The sequence below is a fragment of the Phyllostomus discolor genome, chromosome 8, assembly GCF_004126475.2.
Source record: "Phyllostomus discolor isolate MPI-MPIP mPhyDis1 chromosome 8, mPhyDis1.pri.v3, whole genome shotgun sequence".
In the NCBI taxonomy this organism is placed as follows: domain Eukaryota; kingdom Metazoa; phylum Chordata; class Mammalia; order Chiroptera; family Phyllostomidae; genus Phyllostomus; species Phyllostomus discolor.
In genome coordinates, this window is record NC_040910.2 from 44,694,982 (window position 1) to 44,711,087 (window position 16,106).

Genomic DNA, 16,106 nt, shown 5'->3' on the forward strand with positions numbered 1-16,106 from the left:
CCATGGGCCCCTGTGCATGCCAGGCTCTCTCCCCTGAGGGGTTTTCCAGAAACTGTTTCTGGGCCTGAAATTCTCTCTCCAAACCTTCTCCAAACATCACATTTGGCCACCTAAATGATACAGTAACTATGACCTAATCCAGAGCCTGAAATTAAAGTTAACATTTTATCTGTTCTCCAGATAAATTTTTCCCCTACATCTCAGTAAATGTGCCTTTTAACCTCATTTTTTAAAAGTTCATTTAAAACACGTGCCATTTATAGGAACTCAGCTGTAATCTCCATCATCGTCATAATTGTGTCATGAAGATTTAATCTCTCCCAAAGAGAGGACTGGCCGTTTGCCACAGCTCAGTGGGGCCTGCTCTTTCTTAACAGAAAGATCTGGGACAAAAAATAAATAAATAACTGAGGACTGTTAAAGTGCCTTTCCCCCCAAACGTATAGATCATGAGAGGCCCTCATGTACTGTCTCCCAGTGGTGCAGGGCAATGCCAGCAGTCAGAGGAGATGAAGGCTGCAGGTGCAAGTTCCCACAGGAAAGCCAGGCCATTCGACTATGATACCACCCAGTTCTCACTCACCAGAAGCTCTGGCCCTCCAAGGGTCAGGGATGCCTGATGCAGGGTCCCGTGTGGCCACCCTTTGAGTCTGCACAGTCGCCTTCAGCCCCTGGACAGTGACAGGGACAGATTAGAGTCAGATGGTGGTCAATGAGATCCGCTCACACCTGCTCACTCTGACTGAATCTGCACGACCTGCATTTCCTCATTTGGGGAACATACTGATAAAAGGACATGCCCGATTATCTGCCCAGATCTGCCGAATTCTTCAAGAACTGCCACTCCTAGAAGGCTAGAGAGGAGGGGCCCCAGCACAGGAGGACTCCTCTGAGCAGCCTCCAGCTGTGAGGGGAACGCTGAAGCAAAGTGGGCAGAGGGTGCCAGCAGGCTGAGGGATAGAGGGTGGGTGCAGGGTGGACCTGTGCAAATGCGGGCAGTTAGAAAGTTATTTCTGAAAGGACACCCCTTTGTGGGAGAAAGGATTCAAATGCTGCTCTAGTGGTGGCTGCTCCCTCAGGAATCTGACCTGACTTGCACCGCTAAGAGACGCCTCTGGCCTGTGTCCACAGTGAGACCAGTGGAAGCAGGAACCTATTAAAAGTAGTTCCAGCTGGGGTGGGTAGGAGTGTAATGGTGAATCTGGCAGGGTGGAGACAGTGGAGACAGGAGAAGCAGTCCCAGGTAGGTTATGGTTTGGCAGAAAAGCTATAGGACTTGGTGGTAGTTGGGAAGTAAACACAACACATCCCTCAGGAAGGGGATGGGCAGGGGGAGGTAGGAGGCCCCATCTCCTCAGGGTGGGGCACATCCTCAAGTGTCCCTCTCAAATACTCTCGGTCACCAGCCTGCACACTCCTCATGGAGCCCTCAAATCGCAGGACCTGTTCATTCCTATAGGTTTCCTGGCCACGGACAGGGTGGGTGTGAGGGTAGGAAGAGAAGGAAGAAAAGCTAGATCAAGAGAGGCAGGGCCAGGGTGGTAGCTCCTGTCACCTGCCACCTTCTAGATTTGCCTTCCATACAGAAATGCTCGGGCGGGCCTGTTCAGTTCTTATCGGGAGCTAAGCCTGGACCTCCAGCATGTTCTCAGTTCCCAACAGTGGGCCCTGAATGCCTCCCTCCCCTCCTGCCTCATTAACAGAAATCCTGCACCCCAGGCCTTACTGGTTGAAGCCCCTGCAACATACCACCCCCCAGGCTTACTGTGTATCCAGAAGGCCAAGGCAACTCCCAGATAGCTGGCTGGTCCTCGGGAGATGAAAAGATTCCCCTCTCCCCCATCGTGGGCCAGGTCCACATCCTCAGATCCAGTCCCAGCTCCTAAAAAAAGAACATGGAGAATGCTGAGCAGGACAGAGGTAGCACTGAGGCTGTTTCTAGCCTCAGAGACCCTTGATTTAGGGGTAGTGAAGTCAGAAGTAGGGGCACATGGGTCTGGCAGTTCCAGAGGGTCTCCAAGGGTCTGAGGGCAGATCACGGTGGACCTGACCCCCTTCTGGTTCTGGGGGCCCTGGATAGAGGTTAGGCCACAAGCCCTCAGAGGGACTATAGGATGTTCAACCACAGAAAACCAAGGGAAGCCCTTGGTTTTAAAAGTGAACCGTGGTCTGTATTTATCTATTTAGCATCCATCACTCACAGGGCCAAACTACGGGCCACAGCTGTTTACATCTCCCCTGTCACCCAGAACCACCTCCTTAGCCACCTCTGACACAAGGCAATACTCTTCCGTCCTAAATCACCCAGGCCAGGTACCATACAACTAGGGGAGCCCCTGGGCCCAAGGCCTCCTGGAATTATTCAAACTTACCAATCCTGTTTGTCCTGCCCTGTGGAAACCCCCATACAGGCTCTGACCTAAACTCCTCCCTCACCCCTTTCTGCCTCTTCAGTGACCCAGACGTTTTCCCTGTGTGGCCCCACTGGCATGGCAAGCCCTCTGCTCTGAAGAAATTCAAGTCAAAAAAAATCGGTGGCACCAGTCTCTCTGAGTAATCAGTCACCTCCATAAATTGAAGTCCCATGGGTACATTTTGAGACAAACGTTTTCATCCAAGTAATCTTGACACAAATTATTCCTCTTGAAAAACAAGTTTTTTAGGAGTACAGCCTATTTGTTCAACATACTGACTGAGCACTGTTAGTGTGGACGCTGTGGATCCAGCCAAGAACAAGTGTCTAGCCTCCAGGAGCCAGGGGCTGTGGAGAGGCGGCACAGGAAGACTGAGCCTACAGACACCCCTTCCTCGGTTTCCTTTAGGGCTCCTTTTTTTTTTTAATTTAATTGTTGTTCAAGTACAGTTTTCTGTCTTTTATTCCCACCCCAGCCAATCCCGCCCCAGCCCTATCTCCCTCCCATTTCCACCCCCCCCCCCTAGTTTTTGTCCATGTTCCTTCATACTTGTTCCTGCAAACCCTTCCCCTTTTCCCCTGAAATTCCCTCCCTCTCCCCTCTGGTCACTGTCAGCCTTTTCTTTATTTCAGTGTCTTTGGTTATAGTTTGCTTCATTTGTTTCATTGTTTAGGTTCCTGTTAAAGGTGAGATCATATGGTATTTGTCTTTCACTGCCTGGCTTATTTGGCTTAACATAATGCTTTCCAGTTCCATCCATGCTGTCGCAATATAAAAAGCTTCTGCACAGCTAAAGAAAACAGTATTAAAATAAAAAGAGAGTCTACCATATGGGAAAACATATTTGCTAATGATACCTCAGACAAGGGTTTAATCTCCAAAATATATAAAGAACTTACACTACTCCACTCTAAGAAGAAAAGCAACCCAATTAAAAAATGGGCAAAGGACTTGAACAGACACTTCTCCAAAGAGGACATACAGAGGACCCAGAAACACACGAAAAGGTGCTCAATATCACTAGAGAGATACAAATTAAAGCCACAATAAGATACCACTTCACACCAGTCAGAATGGCCATCATAAACAAAGCAACAAACAAGTGTTGGAGAGGACGTGGAGAAAAGGGGACCCTAGTGCACTGCTGGTGGGACTGCAGACTGGTACAACCAGTATAGAAAACAGTGTGGAATTTTCTCAGAAAACTAAAAATGGATCTGCCTTTTGACCCAGCAATTCTGCTGCTAGGATTATATCCTAAGAACCCTGAAACACCAATCCAAAAGAGCCTATGCACCCCAATGTTGATAGCAGCACAAGTTACAATAGCCATGTGCTGGAAGCAACCTAGATGCCCAACAGTAAATGAATGGATCAAAACACTATGGTACATTTACACAATGGAATTCTATGCAGCAGACAGGGCTCTTCTAAGAGCAACTCCCAGCCCCTCCACTGGCCTCACTGACCACAAAGAGGAGGCTGCAGGGCCTCTGTCTGGCCCTGGCCACTAACACTTACTCCCATGCTACAGGGAGGCCTCAGAACTACCACAGTGGGCCTCAGTGATTGGGACAAGGCTAATGACACAGGAATGGTGGAAGGGCTAGCTGAAGAGTCAGCACCATCAACCAAGTGGAGGGTCGTGTGACCTCAGGCAGTATATCCTGGTGGCTGAGATAGTGGTCTCAGGAGTTAGGCCTGGATTTAGGTCCAAATCCAGCTTGACCACTTGCAGGTTATATGTCTTCAGGAATGAAGTGCTTGATTTCTCTACATTTGTCTGGAAGTGGATCTCCTCTGCCCGCTGAGAACATTCTGTGAGCACCTGTTTCCTGGGGCACAGATGCCGCAGGAGAGGCCCCTCCTCTCCCACACTCAGTGCCCACTACTGAGTCAGACCGGAGTTCTACGGAAGGTGCTAGCGCCCCATGCTGAGAGGAAAGAGCCACAGAAACCAGAGAGGATCTGTCCACCATAAAACCCTTCCTTGTCTTCCCCTCCCATGGTCCAAGTGCAGTGAAAGGTCACCAGTTTAATCCCCAGTCAGGGCGCATGCCTGGGTTGCAGGTTTGGTACCCAGTTGCGGCAGCACATGTGAGAGGCAACCAATCAACGTTTCTCTCCCTCTCTTTCTCCCTCCCTTCCCTTCCCTCTAAAAGTAAATAAAATATTTTTTAAAAAAGACATGGAAATGGTAGGGGCCTAGAGATGCCTTCACCAGCACCTACCTGTCCATTCCTTCACTCAGCAAGCCTCCACTGAGGGCTCTGACACAGAACGCTTTGTAATGGGGTTGCTGCACTGATCATATCAGATGATGGCCCTATAATCCACCAGCTCCAGCAACACATTTGCAGATCAAGTCCTCAAATACCACATGCACTTTCCCAAGCAGCTACTAGGAAACATCCTATACCTAAACAAGAATGTAAACCAAGGACAGCGAGGACCTGGGGAGGAGGAGGGGGCCTCTGCAGCCCTGGAGTCCATTGCAGGATGTGCAGGGGTGACAATTTGGGCCGCCTAACAGCCCCCATCAGGCTGTGCAGAGTGAGGCTCCCTGTGCCCAGGGCAAAGGAAGGGGACAAAATGGACTGAGGTCTCTACAACCCGGGCCACACCACCCCATCCACTGGGCCAGCATCTATGATGCCAAGAGGCCAACACCATCCATAACAAAGGCAAGGGCATGCAGACTGAGGGACCACAGAGATCTCATTGGCTCTGAGACAAGCAGGTTCAGCCCAAGGGTGAAGCTGGGGCTCTGTGTGTCCCTCTACCCAAATCCTAACCCTCAAAATCCCCAAGAATGAGAACCCAAACTTTGGAAGCTCCATCAATTTGGGAAAGCAGGAACTCGAGGCCAAAGTGGGGATGGAGGTGCCCTGTGTGTACCTTCTCGTGCACTGTAATGTACGAGCTGGTTCTGAAGGTTCTTTCCCACTTTGAAAAGGGCTTTTTTCCAGTCTGGAGTCTCGACTTGTCTCTTAAGCAGGGAAGGATCCCTGACAACTTTCCCACGTTATAATCAGACTGGCCTTTCTCCTGTAGGTTCTCTTGTTCCTGTCCAGGTATCATTCCTCCAGAAGCCTTTCCCACCACAGTTAAAGCATCAGGTGCCTTCTCTCCTGGCAGAGTTTGCCCCTGGCAAGGGGTGAATGACGACAAAAAGCTTGCCAGCATCCATGCCACGCCCAGAGATGCTCCCTGTTTGCAGCATTTTAAGAGGTACACCTTGTTTATACAGGTCAACTTCTCTGAGGACACTGCGGGCTCCACCACTAGGCTTTCTCACGTGTGTAACCTTCCTGGGGCTTCCCCAACAGACAGCATGTTCCTCATGATTGTTGCAGAGTAAATCACCTTTCACACAGTCAATGTCTCATTCGCCCTGATGGAAATGTGTACTCGGGGGAACTGTCCAGGAAGACGGAGTCATGAGCAACAGGTGGCATTTACCCAAATTAATGAGCCACAGACTATGTGAATAATCATATTAATTTATAGTCACAGTGTCCCCTCATACACTACGTGGGAAGGGGACATTCTTAAGTACGTGCCCACATCAAATGTCTCCCTGGCCCTGGATTGCATTTTCAACTCACATATTCTTCAACTTCTCCACTGAGAAAGAATAAAGGACCACTCACTGTGAATCTTACCATTTGCAAATCATGGGATGAATTTTCCTCCAAAATATCCTGTGTAGCAGTAGACTCTTTGGGTTTAGATTGAGATTCCCAGTCTAAAATAAATTGGAACCAAAAACAAACAAAAGGAACTTTTTTCAGAAAGAAATATTGGTATGAAATTGACAAAAAAAATAGGTTTTTAAAAATACTGACCTAAGAGGACTACAGGATAATGGAAAAAATACAATGAAAATATATATAAAATAAATTTAAAAAATAAAAATATTGCCCTGACTGGTGTGGCTCAGTAAACTGAGTGCCAGCCTGCAAACTAAAAGGTTGCTGGTTCAATTCTCAGTCAGGGCACAAGCCTGGGTTACAGGTCAGGTTTCCAGCTGGGGGCATGCGAGAGGCAACTGATCAATATGTCTCTCACACATTGATGTTTTTCTTCCTCTCTTTCTCCCTCCTTTCTCCTCTCTCTAAAAGTAAAGAAATAAAATATTTTTAAAAATAAAAATATTTACCTAAACTTGGGGAGGTACTGAAAGGGAAGAAGGCATGAGTGAATAAAATGAGAAGAGCTGTGTATGGAAGTTGGGAGTGACAGGAAAAAAGGGGGAAATGAAAGGCTATTTTTCCAAGCAAAAGATTCTATAAGAAGTGAGACTGAAAGAGGGCACTATTAGAGAAACAAGTAGGAAGCAATTAGACAAAGAATGCACATAGAAATGTTCAACTCAAAGAGGAACTGGGTAATTTGTGTAGGTAAGGAGGTAAAGAAATTAGAGTCCTCATCCACTGCTGGTGGGAATATAACATTGTTTTTAGAAAGCAGTTCGGTAGATCCTTAAAGTTAAACATAGGGTTACCAAATGACCCAGCAATTTCACTCCTAAGTATACTCAGAAGAACTGAAAACACGGCCACATAAAATGTTGTACGTGAATGTTCACAACAGCACTATTCACATCATCAAAAAGTAGAAACAACCCAAACGTCCATCAACAGATGAATGGGTAAATAAAATGTAGTCTATTCACAGAATGGAATATTACTCAGCCTTAAAAAAAGAGTAAAACACTGATACATGCTACAACATGGATGAATCTCAAAAACATGATGCTGAATGAAAGATGACAGATACCAAAGGTCACGTGTTACATGATTTCATTTATGTGAAATATCAGAACAGGCAAATCCAGAGACAGAAAGCAGGCTAGTGTCTGCCAAGGGCTGGAGGGAGGGGAGTGGGGAATGACCGATAATAGGCATAGGGTTTCATGTTGTGGAGATGGAAATGTTCTGCAGTGAAATAGTGGTAATGGTTGCACAATTTTGTAAATATACTAAAAGCCACTGAATTACACAGTTTAAATGGTTGAATTTTATGAGTTGTGAATATCATAATTTTTTTTTGATAAAGGGAATTTGGGCCCCAGATGGTGTGGCTCAGTGGACTGAGTGCTGGCCTGTGAACCAAAGGGTTGCTGGTTCAATTCCCAGTCAGGGCACATGCCTGGGTTGCAGGCAGGCCCCCAGTGGGGGGCACACAAGCAACCACACATTGATATTTCTCTCCCTCTCTTTCTTCCTCCCTTCCCCTCTCTCTAAAAATAAATAAATAAAATAATTTTAAAAAATTTAAAAAGGGAATTTGGAACATACCTTTTTCTGAGACCAAAGAGCTAGAATGTGAAAAACAGAAGAAAAGCTAAAGCAATTCCCTTGAGAAATCTCACACCAAATAGCCTTATTGCCCTCAAAATAGAGAGCCTTTGAAATGCTCTAAGACTGACACTTTCTAGCACACTGCCCCCATACCAGGGCAGGTCACAAGATCCCTGTGTCCCCTTATACTCACACACACCCATGGCACGGAGAATGCCTCGTTCTGCTGTCCTCAACTCTTCTCTTGGCCCCACCTGGGAGGCAAGCCTGGGTTTGCATGGTGCTGTCCCTGCTCATGGAGAAAGACATACGTGCTGAGGGCGCAAAGGAGTGAGGGAAGATTTGCAGAGGAAAACAAACACTTCCCCATTGGTCACCCAGCTTCTATATGGACTTCAGTTCAAGATGCTGAACAGTACAATGCTACAAAGTGATCACACCCAATTTCTAATGAACTCAGTGAAGTTCTTTAACAAGGGCCCAAACTACAAACATACTCCTCTCTGCCCCATGGGGCTAATGTTCTCTAAGCCCTAAAGCCAAGGTCAATGAGATCCACACAAGTCCTGCCTATGGAAAGAATTAAGTCAATGCAATGGATGGAGCTCTGTTACCCTATGGAAACCAATGAACAGTAAACACCACGAAGCCTATACCACTTCCTTGGTCATGTGGCAGACACTTATTAAGCACACAGGATTTAAGCATTTAGAGCCAGCCTTACCCCTAGGAGCCAGGGTCTGACAGTTGTCCAGTATTCCATATCTGTACAGGTTCCTCTGCGCGTCATCCAGCAACTCCCGCTCCTGGACGAGCCCCGCTGCCACATCCTCGAAGGTGACTGATTCCTAAGACAGCATACATGTTCTGGCTCAGTAAGGACCACCCCCAACATTCTGAAGAAGGGAAACCCAGCACAAGAACATTGAGACGGGGCACTCTCCATTCTAGAGCTCAGCAAAGCCCACCTGCCACTTATCTTTGTAAATAAAGTTTTGTCAGCACACAGCCATGCCCGTTACCTATCTCTGTGGATGTTTTTGTGCTACAAAGGCAGAATTGAGCAGTTGCTGCAACAGAGATCACATGGCCCACCAAGCCAAAAATATTTATTTTCTTTTAACCTTTGGACAAATCCAAAAGTATGAGTTTGGGCTCTCTTTATCACATTGCCGGCCAGTGATAGCAGAGCCTGTACATCTGAGCTTAGAGAGTTTTTCCTAACCTCCTTATTTGAGGCATCAGAAGTTTGGATTTGATCACTTCATTTTCATGCCGTCCCTAGGTCCCCTCCCAAGACTTATATAAGCATTTAGTAATCTTTTGTGCATGTTAAGATAGGACTTCCATTACAACTGCAACACTCTATGGCCTTGTAACGTCAGAGTTCTCTCCAGAGGCTCTGTCCAGTTCAGCTCTCTGGGGTAATGGGAATGTTCTATGTCTACACTTGCTCAAAGGGCAGCGGCCAGCATATGTGACCACTGAGCACTGGAGAAATGTGGCTCAGACAACTGAGAAACTGAATTTTTTAATTTCATTGGATTTTCATTCGTTTAAATTTGAATTTCTACAATCATGTGTTTACAGTAGGTCTCACAAGAGAGAGCAAGGATGGCCCTAGAGGAGCTCTGCGGCCAACTCTAAACCAGGCCTGCTCTGCAGCCACACTCAGGAATTAGGCCCAGAGCCTGTCCTCCAAAGTCAGCTCCCTCCTGAGGTCAGGCACTGAAAAAGGTCGCCAGGTCCCCTGGGACAGGGCAGAAGATGCTCAACACTTCCCCTACCCTTTCTTCCTCAGCTGCTCCTGAGGAAAGAGGGGACAGAGCTCAGAGTACATAATTATCTACCCCCACCATCCTGACTCCCCAACGCCTCACCATGACACCAGCGCCAGAGTGGAAGGTCTCAGTAGGCATCCTCCCTGCAATAAAAGAGACCAAGTATAAGAAGAGGTAAGGGCAGAAGCAAAACACCAAATAGGGGTTTAACTAAGGAAATTCCATTTTGGTGGGCCATCAAGCAAAAACCCAATAAGCAACATACTGGGCCCACGTCACCTTCCAGACCATGGCACCTGACCATTTCTAATACTGACTCTCACCTAACTAAAGGATCATCTGTCCTCATATTCCCTCAAGATGCCTCTCACAACCTCTATTATTCCTCCACTGTCTTTATCCAGTTGTGATTTTTATATATACTTGTTTGGGTGATTTTGCCTGTCTCTCCAACCATGATGCAAACTAAGTATAGGCCTATGTCCATTTCTTTTGAGGACCCCAAATTCTGCCACCAGCACAGCACTTGATGCATCTTTATATGTTATAGTTATACTTTTTCTGTAAAAGGTCAGATAGTAAATATCTTAGAATTTATGGGCCATACAGTCTCTATAGCAACTATTTAACTGCATTTGCAGAATGGAAACAGCCATAGAGAACACATAAAAATGCCCTGGCCAGTGTGGCTCAGTTGGGGGTTTGATTCCCCATAAGGGCACATATCTAGGTTGCAGGTTCAATCCCCAGTCGGGGTATGTATGGGAGGCAACCAATGAATGTTTCTCTCTCACATCACTCTCTCTCTCTCTCTAAAGTCAATAAACATATTTATTTTTAAAAAGGAACACATGAAAAATGTGTTTCAATAAAATTACTTAAAGAAACCAGCATTGGGTCAGATTTGGCTCATGGGCCATAGTTTGCCAACACCTACTTAATATTATGCAGTAGAGAGAATATATCAATTACCAAGCTCTCTCAATTCTACCTCCTACATGTCTCAAACACTGCATCTTTTCCAGCTCCACAAGCATCATCAAAACCCAACTACCATCATCTGAAACCTGAACTTATCCAAACTCCTATATATGGACCCTGCTCATCCCAAATTCCGTGCTCAATCCAACAGCTGATGTTTTATCTAAATTACAAACAAAATCATGGCTGTCCCCCTACTTAAAACTCTGATCAGTTTCTTCCCAGTGGCCTTAGCACAAGGCCCAAAGTTTATAATGACCTTCAGAGTCATGTCTTCCTTTCCAACCTAGCTCATCCATTCCATACTTTATTTTCTCTACTTTGCCTTTCCCATTCTCTCCTAGGCTGCTGGAAGGCACTAGGCTTGGTACTGCCTGAAGGTCTGTCATCTGAAAATGTTCTCTCAAATCTCCTCTCCATTTCTACTCCACACCCCGATCCCCTGTCTAGCTATATACAACTCATCTTTTAGGTTCAAATACCTGTCTTTTTCAAGATGTTTTTCCTGACCTCCTCCCCAAATTTTCCTGTTCCATGTTTCCATACCACCTTTTGCCATGATTAATTTAAAATATGTCTTCCCAGCTAGAAAAAAACCTCCCTAGAGATAAGCACTGTATCTATTTTGGTGGCAGTGTTTCCCCCTGTTCAGAGCCCAGTCCATCCAGGGAACTTCCAGGATATGTGCCAAAGTATCAACACTCCCCCAAAACAATTCAGCACAGCCAGCCTAAGGAGGCACATGCCTGCATGTACAGACATATGAAACAATATAACAACATAAAAATCAACATAAAAGAGACTTTAAATGCCTGTTCATATAACACAATCCACAAGAGATTTCAGAGGTCTTTAAGGAACATTAATTCTTTCTAAAAAGGCAAGATAATACTGTTTCTCTTAAGACCATATAAATCCTTCACCTTTTACTAAAAAGGCAAGATGAGATATGTATTCTTTTTGCAAACACAAATTAAAATCTGATGTTTAATTTTCCTCCAGAATTAATATTTTCATTCCTCAGTAGAGTGAGCTTTAACCCTATTATTAAAAAGAAAAAGTCCCATTTGTGGCCAACTCATTTTCAATTCCCACTATTAACTATGTCATCTTTTTCCTAGAGTTCCACACGTTTTGAAGCTCTATAGTAATTTATAGGCTTGGGGTAACTGAGACAAAGTGAAGAGAACTGAACAGCTTATTTTTCCTTGATGATAAGACTTGTTACATAATTGAGAAATAGTTTTTCTTAAGACACCTTCACCTCGCAGGAAAAAAAAAAGCCTGGTATTCACAAAGGCATAAATTAAAAGAGAAATGAAAGGAAAAGGCAACAAAGCTAAGTCAACAGGTCCTAAATTCAGGAACTGCAAATCGTGTCAGTCACGGGGGGGGGCGGGGGGGGGGGGTTGGAATCTCGTCATCTAATTCATCCCTTGGTAGAGGATGCATTCCATTTTCTTAAAATTTACTTGACAAGTCATTCAAACCAATTTGCACATGTAGACTTAGACCTAACTTTTCCATTGCAGGTGAGGTAATATGAAATGTTATATTAAATAAAACTTGAATTGCTTATAAACAGTTATCTGTTTATTCGTAGGGCCCTACGAATACAGGAGGATGGGTGAAGGCAGGGGCTGACCGATGTCACCATTCCTGAGCTGCAGGACCTGGACTGCACTTCGTCATTTCCCTTCCGATAGATGAATGAGCTGGGTCTTCCCAGACCCCGGTTACCTGAGCACCAGGTAGCCAGCCGGAGGAGGAGTGCGTGGCGCGGCTGCGAGGCAGACGTGTGCGCGCCTCATCCCAGCCCCAGGGCGACCACGGGGAGGAGGGACCTTGGCCAAAGCAGCTGTGCCAGGCCGTTCAGCCCCTCCGTGCTCCCCTGCGCTCCGGAGGGGCCAGACCACACCTGCAAACCTTGCAGCGACACTCCCACTGCAGTACGCCGTGGGGACCGCTGCACAGCCTTCAAAGGCCACGCTGCCGCAGCGCACTTTCGCTTCCGGTCTTGGGGCCGCTGGGAGCGGAAGTAATCGGGGCCCCAGGTTCTCGTCGCCAGGGAAGCTTCCGAACAGTGGCCCGAGGGTTGACTCCGAGTAAATCCAGCCTCAAGGCAGATATTCTGGTTTACTTACCTGAGGGAATGAGGTTAAGCTCTGGGATTTGATCCGAGAGACCAGGTTTAGGGGCGGGGTCTCGGCCCGATAGATAGGGCTGGAACGAGGCTTTGGTACAATAGGCGTGGACTGGGACGGGACCTGGGCTCGTTTGCGGGGAGCCTCGCTGGCGTGGTGGAATGCAGAATGTTTAATTTTCCCCTCCGATTGTCTGGTCTCCACCTTTCTCCTTTAGTTTAACCTAGTCTCCTGCAAAAATATATCTTAGGTAAGATTTATTTTTCGGTTTTACTAACTTCTTTTAAAAACAGGATCGAACCCTGGCAGTGGGTGGAGTACCTGCTTGCCAACGGAAAGGTCAGGGGTTGGATTCCTAGTCAGGGCACCTTCCTGGGTTGCGGGCCAAGTCCCCAGTTGGGGGTGTGTGACAGGCAACCAATGAATGTATCTTTCGAACATCAATGTTTCTCTCTTTCTCCATCCTGTCTCCTCTCTCTAAATACATAAAATCTTTGGGGAAAAAAAAGATTAAAGTTAGAATCAAATAACTCATGCACTACATAAAGACATTTTAGTCAACAAACGACCCCATGTATGTGGATGATAAAGGGGTCATATACTAAACCTGAGAAGCTCAGGAGAGGCCTTATAAATAAACTTAGAGACTGAAAGCAACAACATAGGATGGTCTAAAATTAAAACTGTTTAACTAAAAGTGAGTCATGGCAGGAACTCACATCCTTGCCCAATATCTTCCTTGACAAAGGTCAGTCTTTACTTTAACTGAGCCTGTTGGTTGTCTTTTTGCATCTAAGATAACACATCTTTGGAATGTGTGAGTAATCCCTTTTTCCAGACCCCTCAGGACATAATCTCCCACGGAAGTACGTGAGCACCAAGTCCCTCATTGTTTTCTTGTTCCCGCCACATACCATCTCCACCTGCTGTAAATGTTATTGTTAATCATACTATACCTACTAAAATAAAAGTATTTATCTCTTCATTTTGCTTTTTATCTAATCCCAAAGATTGCACCCACATACCCCGCTTTGCTTTCTCTCACCTCCCTAATATATCACCAAGGAATTTCATTAACCCTCTTTGTACTTCCTCCTTTGATAGTAATGTATAAAATAAGGTGCAAAATTACCATTCTCTGGAGCATTTTTTCAATTCGTTGAGATTGCTTCCTGGCAATTGTCATCAGTTTGGCTCAAATAAAAAGTCTTACAGGTTTGGACGTTTCTTATGTTGACATATACCATAGTATATGGAACTACCATATGTCATACATATGGTATGAACTACATATGTCACTACATATGTCATAGTATAAGGAACTACCATAGTGGTTCCTTAAGATTATAATGGAGCTGAAAAAGTCCTATCCCTTGTGACTTAGTACCAGTCCTAATGCTGTCATTCAGTGCATTACTCAAATACTTACTATTATATTACAATTGCCTACAGTATTTAGTAGAGTAACATGCTGTGCAGGTTTGTAGCTATAGAGGAATATAATTTGTTACCCAAAATTAATGTCTATTTGGCATAAGGATTATTTTAGGCTGGTTAATTTTAAGAAAGCAGATGTGGGAAAAGCTATGAAAATTAAGTAGAAGATTCCCTTTTTAAGATATTTATATTCATAAGGGAAATCTCCATTTCTAAGGGTGTCTCCCTCCTTATCTCTAGAAATTCTTATCAGTGCAGAAGACAAAGATGAAGTCTGAATAACAACCTTACCTTTCCTTGTTCTCTATGCTTTTCCTGGTAACCTACCATAACTGACTCCCCCAACCCGCAATGTCTTCTTTTGTCTTCAGCTCAGGATGGTATTTAAGGTGGTGGCTTTAACCATTTGGGTGAGTTACTCAGTTTTCCAGAGTCCCTCCTATATTATTAAACAGTTGTTTGTCTTTCTCTTATCAAGCTGTTTTTAAAACAGGAATGTCTCAGCCAAAAATACATCAGGGTAGAGGAAAAATTATTTTGCTTCCCCTACAGAGCAATAGGTGTGTAGTAGGCTAAACCATGTAGGTTTCTGTAAATGTACTCTATGATGTCACCTATGACATAGTTCTCAGGACGTATCCCCATCATTAAGAAGCTCATGACTATATCTTATTTCTTCTACAACTTGCTGTAGGGGAAGTCAGAGGTGGAGTAGAGCTCTAGCAGTAGAGGCATCTGGGAAATGTTGGGCTCTCTGTTTAACCTTCTGTGTCTGTTTAACTCTCTGTAGCCTCAGGCTTGGCTGACTACCAAGAAAACCAGAACGTCACCCAAAGATAAACATCATGCCCCCAAGAAGGAGGTTAATGAATGTATACAGTGTGGATAACTAACTGCCTGATGTTGTCTGTTAACTTAGAAATGCATTGTCCCTTCTGGTGGTCTGCATGACTACCCACCATATGGTTTTACTATTAACCTCCTATAAAAGAGACCCTGTCCTGGGAGGGAATGGATTTCTCTGCTGGCCACCATTGGGAGTAACCAACTGCTTTGCCTGCGTATGTAAGTTTCTCCTGTTAAAGCTCCTATGAATTTGAATAATGCTACATGTCAGTTCTTCAGAATCCATCCTGAATTTAAACTTTTGGGGATTCTCCCCAACATTTGCATTTTCTCACTAAAATTAAGATATGGAAATCTGTTCAAGATGATATATAGGAATCTGGCTCTTTCTTATTTGTTAAAGGGAAGATACGAAGAAGTGCAAATTGGTAGTTACAAAACAGTCATGGGGATATAAATTACAGTATAGGGAATATAGTCAATGACATTGTAATAGGTGTATGGTGTCCAATGGGTACTAGATTTATCAGGGTGATTACTTCATAAGTTATATAAATGTCTAATCACTATGTTGTACATATGAAACTAATGTAATATTGTATGTCAACTAATTGAAAAGTTATTTTTAAAAACTATTTTTTACAAAACTGTAATTCTATAGGGCTTCTGAAATCTTGCTCCCTGGCATATTTTGTTAGCTTGGCTCAAATAAACTCGTTATATTTGAATAAATAAGTATGTATTTGTTATGTGGTTTAGATAGTGATATAGTAGGCAGTTAGGAGCAGAGTAGGAACAATAAGCCAGGTATAGAAGGTCACCAGGGTGCCTAGCAAGGGGCAGTTGTAAGGTGGGACCTCACCTCTCGGGTGACCTTTCTGTTCTTATTATACCCTTAGTCATGGGGTTTAGACTCCCTGACCTTTCATACCTCTGGGAATACAGTTCAGATCCTCCCCTGACCTTTTCCTCCCCTGGCATGTCACTAGTCATGTGGTAGACCCCTTCAAAGACAAACAAGGGGGTCAGAGATAGCCTCATACAGCTCCCGTGTAAGTCTTTGCATGACCACTCCCTTTGGCATTAAGCCCTCAGGACGATGAGGTTCTGACCTTTATCAAATAATCTCAGGAACAAAGCCTTGGGTCTTTTGAACACAGAGACAGAGTTTTGGTCAAACTAAAGATGGCATCTAGG

The 16,106-nt window shown here is 44.9% G+C and overlaps 1 long non-coding RNA gene across 2 annotated transcripts; it reads right to left on the reverse strand.

The window, feature by feature from the left end:
* Window positions 1-8,445: 8,445 nt before the first annotated feature.
* Window positions 8,446-12,633, reverse strand: LOC118502005. Of its 2 annotated transcripts, none has more exons than XR_004904682.1 (3): window positions 12,223-12,633; window positions 9,601-9,644; window positions 8,446-8,616 (listed from the first exon to the last, which is right to left on the reverse strand). It is a non-coding gene; the product is annotated as an uncharacterized LOC118502005 (long non-coding RNA). The 2 variants fall into 2 exon arrangements; XR_004904681.1 differs by having other exon boundaries at window positions 12,128-12,633.
* Window positions 12,634-16,106: the final 3,473 nt, after the last annotated feature.